This window comes from Apium graveolens, chromosome 6 (assembly GCF_009905375.1).
Source record: "Apium graveolens cultivar Ventura chromosome 6, ASM990537v1, whole genome shotgun sequence".
NCBI lineage: Eukaryota > Viridiplantae > Streptophyta > Magnoliopsida > Apiales > Apiaceae > Apium > Apium graveolens.
Window position 1 is genome coordinate 97,480,856 of NC_133652.1, and position 13,677 is coordinate 97,494,532.

The following is a 13,677-nucleotide window of genomic DNA, read 5'->3' on the forward strand; positions in this document are numbered from 1 at the left end:
TGCCTTACATCACATTTCATTTATTTCCTAGTTTTCTGGCCAACCTTGCATCTGCAGAATTCAACAGATAGCCTACCTTAATTCCAGGAGCTGCTGTGGTTTCTTTTGTTCACATGTTTCACCACCTTTTGATTTTACACCAACAGCTAAAATTAGGCTGCTTGTTATTATGTCCAGCACACCACAGTTGACTTTCTTTATTATTGTGAGTATACTTAGCTGCTACATGCATGTATATACGTTGTATGCTCCTAACAATCAAGCTGTCTTTTGATACCTGCCTCTTATTTCTTGTCTTGATATTACTGCTTCTTTACACCAAGCTGTTTATTTTTGACCAAGCTGCTGTTCTTTTATTTGTCAACCTTGAATCCAGGATTTGAGGGCATTTGTTTCTTGCTGCTGCATATCTTATTTCATACGGGAGAGTTTGAAAACTCTAACACTCCCCCTCAAACTCGACTTTGCATTCCAAGCATTGCTTTCATTTTCTGAAACACTTCCGGCTTCAATGGCTTCGTAAATATGTCCGCTAAATTGTCTTCTGTCCTGCAGTGCACCAACTCCACAATTTTGTCATTCACCTGCTCTCGAATGAAATGATATTTGATGTTGATGTGCTTGCTTCGACTATGTGACACTGGATTTTTCGTGAGTGAGATAGCAGATTTATTATCCACGTAAATAGTAACCGGATCAACCTTTGCAAGATTTAACTCGCCCAATATGTAGCCTAGCCACATAGCTTGACATGCGCATGTTGTTGCTGCCATATACTCCGCCTCACATGTTGACAGAGCCACTGTCTGTTGCTTCTTTGATGACCATGAAAATATTGCTGAACCGATATGAAAAGCATATCCCGAAGTGCTTTTCCCGTCATCCAAGTCACCGCCATAATCACTGTCTGAGTAGCCAACTAATTTTGAATTTTGAGAATGCATGTAAAACAGACCATGATCAAGTGTACCTTTTATGTACCTCAAAATTCTTTTAGCTGCCATGAAATGATCTTGCTTCGGCTTCTCCATGTACCTACTAACCAGTCCAACTGCGTACATAATATCTGGACGAGTGAAAGTTAGGTACCTCAGACTTCCAACCAAACTTTTGAACAATGTCGGATTTACCGACTCCCTTGTTGAATCAATTCTGAGCTTTATACTTGCTTCAGCTGGCGTGCTCACTGGCTTGCATTCTTCCATTCTGAATTTCTTTAAAATCTGTTCCGCATATTTTTTCTGTGATATAAAAATCCCGTCTTTGCTTTGCTTTACCTCGACTCCAAGAAAGTACGACATTTGACCAATATATGTCATCTCAAATTCGTTAGTCATAACTTTCTTAAAATCATCAAACATATCAGGGTTGTTTCCAGTAAAAATCATGTCATCCACGTATAAGCACACGATCATAATATCTCCCCCTGAATTTGTTTTCGTGTAAAGTGCATGCTCGTAGGGACTCTTCACAAAACCATTTTTCTGGAAATATTCATCAACCCTTGTGTTCCATGCTCTCGGAGCTTGCTTTAAACCATACAAGGCTTTCTTCAATTTGTAGACTTTATTATTCTGGCCTTTCTGAACATATCCTGGTGGTTGCTCGATATAGACTTCTTCTTCAAGATAGCCATTCAGAAATGCAGACTTGACATCCATCTGATAAATCTTCCACTGATTCTGAGCTGCAATTGCTGTAAGCAGTCTTATGGTATCAACTCTTGCAACTGGAGCAAATACCTCGTCATAGTCAATTCCATATCTCTGCTTGTAGCCTTTAGCCACTAGCCTCGCCTTGTATTTTTCCACTTCACCATCCTGATTTGTCTTTGTCTTGTAGACCCACTTGACACCAATTGCTTTGTGTCCTTCTGGAAGATCTGTGAGCTCCCAAGTGTCATTCTTCTTGATTGCACCAATTTCTTCATCCATGGCTTTATTCCATTTGCTTTCTTCAGAAGCTTCCTCAAATGTAACTGGATCACACTCAGCCATTAAGCAAAACAATGAATAATCAAAGGTAGTTTGTACCGAACTTGTTGCTTCATATATATTATCCAAACTCCGCATTTTCCTTGGCGCTCCCCCTGAACTGCTGCTTCCTCCAGTCGATGGTGTCGATGCAGGAGTTTGTTGATTTGGACTTTGGGGAGGAGTTGAATCATCATCTTCATCATCCTCAATGTTGGAATCATTACCGTCATCATCATCATCATTAAAGAACAGACCTGCAACTTTTCTTTCTTCGTCGCTCCATTTCCAGTAGTCTGATTCATCGAACTCAACATCTCGAGAAATGATTAATTTCTTCGTGAGGGGATTGTAGAGTCTGTACGCCTTGCTTCTTTTGTCATATCCGGTAAAGATGCACTTCTCGCCTTTATCATCCAGCTTCTTCCTTTTCTGATCTGGAACATGTGCATATGCAATGCACCCAAAAATTCTGAGATGTCCAATAGATGGTTTGCTACCACTCCATGCTTCATTTGGAGTTTTGTTTCTGACACTTTTAGTTGGACAACGATTCAACAAATAAACTGCACATAGAACGACTTCAGCCCAGAAAGTTCTCGGCATATGCTTTGCTTTGACCATGCTCCTTGCCATGTCAAGAATATTGCGATTCTTTCTTTCTGCAACGCCATTTTGTTGAGGAGTATATGCCGCTGTCAACTGATGATTGATTCCATGTGCTCTGCAGAAGCTTTTAAATAAATTTGAAGTATACTCGCCTCCTCTGTCTGATCGGAGTACCTTCAAATAATGACCACTTTGTTTTTCTGCCAAAGCTTTGAACTCCTTGAATTTATCAAGAGCCTCCGCTTTTTCTTTGAGGATATACACCCAACTTTTTCTGCTAAAATCATCAATAAATGTTAGGTAATACCTATTACCTCCAAATGATGGAATATCAAATGGACCAGCAATATCTGTATGGACAATCTCCAATGGCCTTCTGGCTCTCCATGATTTTCCAACGGGAAAACTTTGTCTGTGTTGCTTCCCCTTAACACATGCTTCACATAAATTTTCTGGTTCATTGATTTCTGGCAAGCCGTCCACCATCTTTGTCTTTGACAACAATTTTAAACCAGAAAAACCAAGATGACCATATCTTAAATGCCATAACCACGAGTCATTTTTAATGACCATCTTCAAACACCTCTGCATCTTCGTCTGTATATCAAGTGTAAACAAACGATTCTTTGATATCTCCACATCTGCAATTAATTCTTGATCCCGATTCCTGATGAGAAGAGAATTATCCTGCATCTGTATATAATGTCCTTTCTCCACAAGTTGGCCAAGACTGATGATGTTACTTTTCAAAGCAGGTATATGGTAAACATCATTAATAAACTTTTTCTCACCATTCTTCAATACAATCGTAATTGTACCTTTACCTTTGACTGGAATCTTCGATGAATCACCAAACGTAACTTCTCCGGTGATGGTCTCGTCTATCTCCGTAAATAAATCTTTATGGCCCGTCATGTGGTTGCTTGCACCAGAGTCAAGATACCAAACATTTTTCTTGCTCTCCTCGTTGCCATTATAAGTGAGGAACATAGCAGTGCCAATATCTTTGTCTTCTTTTGCTGCTGCAAAATGACTTCTTTCTTCCACTTTTGGTGATCTACATTCATAACTGAAATGGCCAAATTTATTGCAATTATAGCACTGAAATTGAGACTTGTCACCTTGTTGAAATCCTCCTCGTCCTCGTCCTCTAAAATTCTGACCACGGCCAGATGGACGATAACCTTCAGTGTTCTGGCTTCTGTTGAAGGACTGTCTTCCACGTCCTCTTCCACCACGGTAGCCACCTCTAAAGCCACCTCTTCCACGACCAGAACTGCTACTGCTTGAACTTTCACCAATGGACACCTTACTTTGCAACGCCTTTTCTAAATGGCTTGTATCATCATACTGGTTCATCCGCTGCTCATGCGCTTGAAGTGAACCAACTAGCTCATCAATGGAAATTGTGGACAAATCTTTTGACTCCTCGATAGAAGTAACCACGTAATCAAATTTTCTCATCAACGAACGGAGTAATTTTTCCATGACCCGAACATCATCGAGACTTTCTCCATTTCTCTTCATCTCATTTGTCACTGTTTTTAAACGAGTAACATATTCACCAATATTTTCTGAGGCCTTCATTTTAATATTTTCGAACTCGCCACGAAGAACTTGGAGCCGCACCTTTTTTACTTTCTCCACGCCTTGGAATGATTTCTGCAAAATCTCCCACGCATCTTTTGCTGTTTTTGCATTTGAAATTTTTTCAAATGTTGATTCGTCAACTCCTTGAATAATTGTATATAACGCCTTTTTATCTTTTTTCCGGGTCTCTTTCAAAATCATCTTCTCAGCAATTGACAGGGCTGCTTCAGTGGCTGCATCTGTGGGCTCGTCATACCCGCTTTCGACAATATCCCAATTATCGTAAGAACCGAGTAATACCTTCATTTGAATACTCCAGTTCCCGTAATTTATACTCGTCAATTTTGGAATATTTGGTTGCACCATCGTCGCCATTTTTCACGAACGAAACCTTAGCTCTGATGCCACTTATTGGAAACGGAATGGGCTTGGGCTTATAAAATACTTACACAAGCTGGAATAATAAATTGTATACTCACGCCTGTTTGTCCAAATGAAAAACAAAACACAGGGATGTAAAGCTACAACTTTTGATTTCACTACAGGAACAACAACATAGGCTACATCCTTTTTCTATTACACAGAATAGAGCTTCAGCTCTGTTTTTTAATCTTTCTAATTCTTTCACTACTTCCTCGTATAACACAGCAGCTCAAGCTATTTATATACATTAAACTAAAATACACATCATGCCTTACATCACATTTTATTTATTTCCTAGTTTTCTGGCCAACCTTGCATCTGCAGAATTCAACAGATAGCCTACCTTAATTCTAGGAGCTGCTGTGGTTTCTTTTGTTCACATGTTTCACCACCTTTTGATTTTACACCAACAGCTAAAATTAGGCTGCTTGTTATTATGTCCAGCACACCACAGTTGACTTTCTTTATTATTGTGAGCATACTTAACTGCTACATGCATGTATATACGTTGTATGCTCCTAACAATCAAGCTGTCTTTTGATACCTGCCTCTTATTTCTTGTCTTAATATTACTGCTTCTTTACACCAAGCTGTTTATTTTTGACCAAGCTGCTGTTCTTTTATTTGTCAACCTTGAATCCAGGATTTGAGGGCATTTGTTTCTTGCTGCTGCATATCTTATTTCATATGGGAGAGTTTGAAAACTCTAACAAAAAAATAAAAAATTCTAAGAAACCTACTCGACATCATCAATAATCAACATGCTAATCTCAGTTTATATATCTTTGTGTGTGTGCATATTTAAATTGATTAAAACTGAATATACATGTAATCTGTTTATGTATTTGTTTATATATTAGTACAATCAGTGTTTTAATATGTATACAAGGAAGGGGAAAAAGATATGTTTGCAAGTAACATCTCTATTTTATGACTGATATACATATGAGTACGGGAGTGTTAGAATTTTATTGTAGGAAACCACGTATAAAGATATATATGATCATATATTATTAAATTAAGTAAATATTAATTTGTAGGTTAGTCGACTTATCGACTTGACAACTACAAAGGGAATCCTGAAAAACCATCAAACTTTTACCTTTCCTCCGGGAAGGCCCCCTTTTCCTGCTACGCGGACTGGGGGGCAGTTTGTGCCAAGGAAACAATCAACATCTGCACCAAGCTGCTTGAGACCTGTGATCAAATCACCAATAGGCCTCTCTCTCATCCTGGGCACCCCATCAAGTATGTAACTAAAAAACACTATAAGTGTCAGTTAACACAGTCAGCAGAGTATAAAACATAACATTTTTTGATAAAAACCACAAAGGAGCTGCTAGAACAAAAGCATTTCTTTTGGAGTGTTCACTATGTAATTAGGGTGAAGTGAAATCATATTCCTTGACAAAATGATACTTATAAGCCTTGTTAGGTTGTCAATTAGATATGATACAAGTGATAAAAGAAACAGATAATAAGGTCATACAATATCCTTAAGTAAAGGTTAACAATATTGAAACTAGTTTTTTTTGTTGCATCGAATTCTTGAAGTTCTGGGACTCTTTTTCTGATAAGCCACATAAATCAGGGAATTTGAATTTTCCTTTTTTAGGATCTATATTCCATCTCCATCAGATAGGTGTGCCGAAATCAACCAAGAACTCAGGTCATGTCAAGTACAGAATTCTATGATAAATATTTTATTTTTCTTTTCAGGCCATTAGACATACCATTTTGCACCTAAAAGTGTGCTTGTCTAAATACTTGGGAAATGCAACCTAAGTGTCCTGGCAGTAAGCTTAAGGGTAAAGTACGTACTGCCTCATGGCTCCTAGATGAGTACATTACCACCTTCATAGGCCCCAGGCTACTATACCAAGTGTAAATTTATTTTTTGATATAAATACCTAGAATTTCCTCCAGCTACGGTAACATCAGCAGTCAATGGATGCATTGCAGTGCCGACATTTCCCAGGAAAAGCTGGATTTCATTTTAGATTCCTTTCCTGCTAGAAATAGACCAGAGGAACCTTCAATTATTGCCCTTTTATTTGCACTATCCTCTTCCACTCGTAAGCCAAGCATTCTTAATGCACCAAGCATATAATGGACATCAACACTGTTCAATAAGTTATCCACAATTGTCAAGGTTCGTACCAGAGTACGTGAATACTGAAGCAAAGAAGGATAAGAGGTTCCAGCAGGGACTTAAGCCGTGGATTAGGAGTCAAATAGCGATGTTGGAGATCAAGAACTATGCTGCTTTGGTTCAGAAGGCAATGATAGTGGAAGGTGAGCGGGAAGCTGCTCGAAGAGAAAATGAAGGAAGAAAGAGGAAGTTTGAAAGCTCTGAGCAAGAGTAAGGAAGTTCAAAGTTTAGAGGAAAGTTTGGGAAGAATGGTGGAGGTCAGAACAAAAAGTTCCAGAGGTTTAGACCCGGGAATGGAGCTCAGAAGAATCGTTTCCAGAAAGCTGGACAACCGGGAAAGGAAAGCAGACCCCAGATGCAAGAATGCAGGAACTGTGGAAAGAGACACCTGGGGAGGTGTAATAAGCTAGATATAACATGTTTTAAGTGCAACCAGAAGGGGCATTATTCTTCGGAATGTTCAAATGAAATAAGGAAGCCTGATTTGGCTTGTTTCAAGTATGGCAAGGTAGGCCATATGGCTAGAAATTGCAAGGAGCCTGTGCAGAAGGCTAATGTTCTCAGAATTGCTGGACCGCCGTCTCTCCCAGCACCATCAGCTCAACCCAGAGCTAGGACCTTTAACATGTCAATGAAAGATGCGGTGCAAGATGTGGACGTGGTAGTAGGTATGCTTGTGATAAACTCAGTAGAAGTAAAAGTTTTGATGGATTCTGGAGCAACCAGATCTTTTATTTCTGAAAGCATTCTTGATAAGTTAAATTGTGTTGCGTACCCTCTAGAGCCTAAGTTGATTATAGAGGTAGCAAATCAAGAGAAAGTTGTTGTTAATAAGATTTGTCCCGATTGTGATGTGTCTATAGAAGGTCGGCACTTTTCTGCTGATTTAATTCCTTTTAAGTTAGGATAATTTGAGGTTATTCTAGGAATGCATTGGTTGTCAAATTATGAGGCGCAAATAGAGTGTAAAAGTAAGAAAGTGAAGTTAAAAACCAAGGAAGGTGAGGAAGTGATATTTAAAGGAAAAAGGCAAGATAAGAAGTTTCTAACGGTTATTGAGGCGAGAAGATTAATGCGTCAAGGATGCGAGGTTTATTTGGCTCATGTCGTGGACGTGGAGAAGGAATCTGTAAGGGTCGACTATATTCCGGTAATAAGAGATTTTCTGGACATGTTTCCTGATGAATTGCCTGGACTACCTCCAGACAGAGAGATCGAGTTTACGATTGACTTGGCTCCTGGTACGAAACCAGTGTCGAAAGCTCCCTATCGTATGGCGCCGGTTGAAATGAAGGAATTGACAGCTCAGTTGCAAGAGTTGTTGGACAAAGGAGTAATCCGACCGAGTGTATCCCCGTGGGGCGCACCGGTGTTGTTTGTAAAGAAGAAGGATGGAAGTATGCGATTGTGTATCGATTACCGTGAGCTGAATAAGTTGACGATCAAGAATAAGTACCCTCTACCGCGGATTGAGGACTTGTTTGACCAATTAAAATGAGCTTCGTGTTTCTCAAAGATTGATTTAAGATCTGGGAATCATCAATTAAAGATCAAAGCGGAAGATATACCCAAGACAGCGTTCCGAACAAGATACGGGCATTATGAGTTTTTGGTGATGGCATTTGGCTTGACGAATGCGCCAGCTGCATTTATGGATCTTATGAACAGAGTGTTCAAGTAGTATTTGGACAAGTTCATGATTGTGTTTATTGACGATATACTTATTTATTCCAAAACGGAGGAAGATAATAAGGAGCATTTGAGGATTTCCTTGGAAATTCTGCGAAAAGAGAAGCTGTATGCAAAGTTTTCAAAATGTGAATTTTGGCTAAAGGAAGTGCAATTTCTTGGTCATGTAGTTAATAAAGAATGAATTAAAGTGGATCCAGCCAAGATAGAATCTGTAATGAATTGGGAAAGACCCAAGACTCCGACAGAAGTCAGAAGTTTTTTGGGATTAGCCGGATACTATAGAAGATTTGTGCAAGATTTCTCAAAGATTGCGGTTCCATTGACAAAATTGACGAGAAAGAATGAGAAGTTCGTTTGGACAGAAAAGTGTGAGGAAAGTTTTCAAGAGTTAAAGAAGAGGTTGGTAACCGCCCCTGTGTTGGTATTACCAGATGATAAAGGTGAATTTGTGATATTCAGTGATGCTTCCTATAAAGGACTTGGATGCATGTTAATGCAACACGGGAAGGTAATAGCATACGCGTCAAGGCAACTCAAGCCGCATGAGCAAAAGTATCCAACGCACGATTTGGAATTGGCAGCAATTGTATTTGCCCTTAAGATTTGGAGGCATTATTTATACGGGGAAAAGTGCGAGATTTATACGGACCATAAGAGCTTAAAGTATATCTTTACTCAGAAAGAATTGAATATGCGACAAAGAAGGTGGTTGGAATTGATCAAAGATTATGATTGTGTGATAAACTATCATCCTGGAAAGGCAAATGTGGTAGCTGATGCTTTAAGTTGAAAGGAAAAGTTGAATATGTTAACGTCATCAGAAGAATTAATCAAGGACTTTGAAAAGATGGAAATAGTGGTGCAGACTCCAGAATGTGGAAGTGAAGCCATTTATGCAATACGGTTTCAACCTGAAATTTTGGAAAAGATTAGATGCTGTCAAGAGCAAGTGATGAATCGCGAAAGGAATAAGTTGACAGGAGGAGAAATTAAAGCTCAAAAGGATGGAAAAGGGATATACCGTGTTAACTCACGTATTTGGATACCTGATGTTGTGGAACTAAAGCACGAGATTTTGCAAGAAGCGCATAACTCGAGATTTTCAATTCACCCTGGGAGTACGAAGATGTACCAGGATTTGAAAGAAAATTTTTGGTGGCCAAACATGAAAAAGGAAATTGCGGAATGGATAAGCAAATGTTACACGTGCCAAAGAGTAAAGCGGAACATCAAAGGCCAAGTGGATTGCTTCAGCCACTGGACATACCTGAATGGAAATGGGAACATATCGCGATGGATTTCGTGGTAGGATTACCTAAAACCAAGTCTAATCATGATGCGATTTGGGTGGTAATTGATCGATTGACAAAGTCAGCACATTTCTTGCCGATAAACGAAAGGTTTTCATTAGAGAAGCTGGTCAAATTGTATCTGGATGAAATTGTGATGCGTCACGGAGTTCTTGTATCTATCGTGTCTGCTAGAGATCCAAGGTTTAATTCGAGATTTTGGCGACTATTCCACGATCATTTGGGAACGAAATTGAAAATGAGTACAGCATATCATCCGCAGACAGACGGACAAAGTGAAAGGACAATTCAGACAATTGAGGATATGTTGCGAACCTGCGCAATAGATTTCAAAGGAAATTGGGACGATCATTTGCCCTTAATTGAGTTTTCCTACAACAACAGTTATCACGCAAGTATTGGCATGCCGCCTTATGAAGCGTTGTATGGAAGAAAGTGTAGATTCCGTAACTTATTGGGACGAAGTTGGTGAGCGCAAGTTAATTGGCCCCGAGCTAGTGCAACAAACGAAGGAAAAAGTTGAAATGAGACGAAAGAGATTAATTGCAGCTCAAGACCGACAGGCAAAGTACGCGAATCAAGAGCGGAAAGATATGCAATTCGAAACTGGAGACAAAGTCTTATTGAAGATATCTCCTTGGAAAGGTTTAACTCGATTTGGAAAGAAAGGAAAGCTAAGTCCAAGGTACATTGGACCATTTGAAGTATTGCGACAAGTTGGGAAAGTAGCGTATGAATTGGCGCTGCCGCCGCAAATGCAACATCTGCACAATGTATTTCATGTATCTCTCCTGAAAAAGTATAATGTCGACGCGAGCCATGTGATCGAGTTGGAACCAGTAGAAATCCAACCAGGTTTGTCCTATGTGGAACATCCAGTGCGAATTTTGGATCGAAAAGAAAGGACGCTTAGAAATAAAGTTGTACCTCTAGTTAGAGTGTTGTGGAGAAATTCACTAGTCGAGGAATCGACTTGGGAATTAAAAAGCGAAATGAAAGAAAAGTATCCCCATCTATTTGCTTAGATTAGATTCTGGGGACAGAATCCTTTTAAGGAGGGTAGATTGTAACGACCGAGAATTTTGCGTCATAATTAAGAAAGTAAAGTATGTGTTATGTGATGAGATTATGTGATTAAGCGGTGATTATTTGTCTTATCTGTATACTAGAGTTAAGGAGCGTGGATAAAAACGTTCCAATTTAGAGAGTCAGCTTAGAAGTCGAGCTGTGGTATCGGGCCGTCAGGTAGAACGGAACCCGTCCTAATATGGAATTAAATAATATAAAATGTGAATTATATGTGAAGTGAATGAATAAAGTATTTCGTCTTAAGAGACGTGTTGATTGGCAAATATAATGAGAAGCGTAATCGAAACGCTGAGCGTCGGGCCGTCAGGCTGAACGTGACCCGGTACGCGTAAAAGATGATAAAGATTAAAGAGGGATAGATTCTATGATCAGACCTGAGTCTTTATATGATCGTATATGTGTGATTGCTAGCCTGTGTGCATGACTGTGCTCTGTGACATTTTTATGGATTTAAAGGAATTATTTGATTTAAATAAGGGTTTATTTAACCTTCGTGCATTTTTATAAAATCATCCGAGTAAGATAAAAATATGGGATTTGTTCTGTTATCCTTGTAAAGACCTTAGAGACTTTATAAAAATGATAAGTGAATTTGATTGTTGATCTTTACATTTTTAAATTGATTTTATGTGGAAAATGTATTTATTAAAGCAAGTTTGCGAAATTCATATAAAATTAACCGTTCGCTCAAATTCTTATTATGAGTAATGGATAAAAAGCTAATTTCGAGACCTACGTGTTAAAATTGTCATTTTCAATAATTCTCGACTTCCCGAGAGAGATATATTTTATATTTGAATTTTGTTGCATTTAAGTAAAAAGAGAAAGTATGTGTGAGTCAAAAAGGAATTATTAAATTACAATCTTTCCCTTGCTTTGGTGGAGTATAAATCAACCCCTTCCTCCCCATTTTCTTCTTTCTTTCCTGAGCACTCATTCTCTCTTCTCTCTTTTTCTTTCTTTCTCCCGAACACACTCTCTCTCTCTCTCACTCCCTCTCGGCTCTCTCATCTCTCACCTCGCTCACTCGCATGCAACCATTAAAACACACTCAAACACCGAGATATTGCTTCCATTAGTTGTTATTCTTGGTATATACTTCAATTCCTACTTGCATGTAAGTGATTATAAAGGTTTTGTTGAAGTGATCACTATGGTTGTGTTTAAGAAAAACAATTTCTTGAAGCATAACTATAAAAGTGATTTTAAGAGGTTTTGGAGGTCATAAACTCGAGAAGAGATCCGTCATGGGCTCTCTCAAGTTCGACCACCACCGGCCATGATCCAAAGGAGAGCCGGTGGGTTTTCCATGATGTGATTGTTGGATTTTAATGTTGCATGTTATGGTTTCTTGAAAGCTTGAAAAAGAGTTTTGTTTCTTTTGTTGAAAATTGAGTATGTGATTGGTAAAATGATTTCCTTGATTGTAAAATGAATGTGTGCATATGATTGTTGCTTAGAAAATCAAAATTTATGATTTGCATGTGAGTTTTTGCTTCGGTTTTATGCTAATAAAAAGGGAAATTGAATTTTGTGACTTGATCTTGGTATGAACTAAGCTTAATTAGTAGGAAATAGAGTTGCATGTTGATTTAAAAGAGGAGTTAGTGATGCATGCCAATGTTTGGTTCTTGGATTGTGAATTTTGAATGTTTGCCGAATGGAAAATGGGATTAAAAGAGATTGATTTGTGATTAAGTGAATGCATGCATTGAATAATTTGATTAAGGTTGAGTCATTAGGTGATGTTTGGCTTTGTGCTTCGGAAATCTTGATGAAAATGAGTTAAATGACTAAGTTAAGGCTTAAAACAAGTTGAAAATGTGATATAGGACTTTGCATGTCAAGATTGATCTTTGTATGTGTGTTTTCTTGATAAACCCGAATGAGTTGAATCTTTAAAGTGGTTTGTTGTGAGTAGACTTGATTAAAGTAATGATGGATGGTGATTAGATTAATAAGGAATGAATTATTGTTGCATGCTAAGTTTAGGTTCGAATTTTTGAGTTAATAAGAAAGGAAATTGACTTTTGTGAGATAATCTTGGAAACACTAAGTGTGAATAGCCTAAAAGTGATTGCATGTTAGTTTAAAAAAAAAGATCAAGATGTGCATGTCATTGATTTGTCCTTGAGATGTGAATTTGAGTTATTGCCGAATGAAATGGAGTTAAAATGGATTAATTTGATGAATGAATGGATGCATGTTGTAATTTAGGTGAAAATTAATTGTGTTAAGGAACTTAGTTGGCTTAATTGATAAAGATAAAGTGTTTGATATCGTGATAAGTTGAAATTGAATTGCATGTGAGCATGTATGTATGTTTTGGTTCGAATGGTTGTTGATCAAGAAAATGGTGCTAGTTTAAATGTGGAATCATGCTAGAACTAAAGTTGTATGGTGTGATTTTTGAGAAATTTGATTGTATATGTATGATTATGGTTCGAATTTTTATAATTAAAAGAAAGGAGAATGATTCTTTAATGGTTTAGAATAAGCTATATGTTTATATGAATTAAAATGCGTATTTGGTTGATTTTAAAAGATATAGGTGATAGTTGTGGATGTAAATGTTTGGTTGTAAATGGGTCTGATACTCGTAAAAGAGTCGTGTTAGTTTGATTTGAGAAATAGCCAAGGTCAAGCGAGTACGCTTTGATTGCTAGGTATATAAGGATATAAAAACTTCGAGAAAGGATTGTGCTATGTGCTATGTGATGTGTGCTTATTTGTATAAGCTATATTCATATGCTCGAGTCAAAGTTATAATCGAGTTATCGTATAGAGAGATCGTTCCGGGAACGAGAGTTGGGAATCTAATTAAGATTTCTGGTTTTTA

General features: G+C 38.0%; 1 pseudogene; it reads right to left on the reverse strand.

Moving 5' to 3' along the window:
* Positions 1-13,677, reverse strand: part of LOC141665327 (3-phosphoshikimate 1-carboxyvinyltransferase 2-like) — a 90,134-nt pseudogene that overhangs the window by 3,121 nt on the left and 73,336 nt on the right.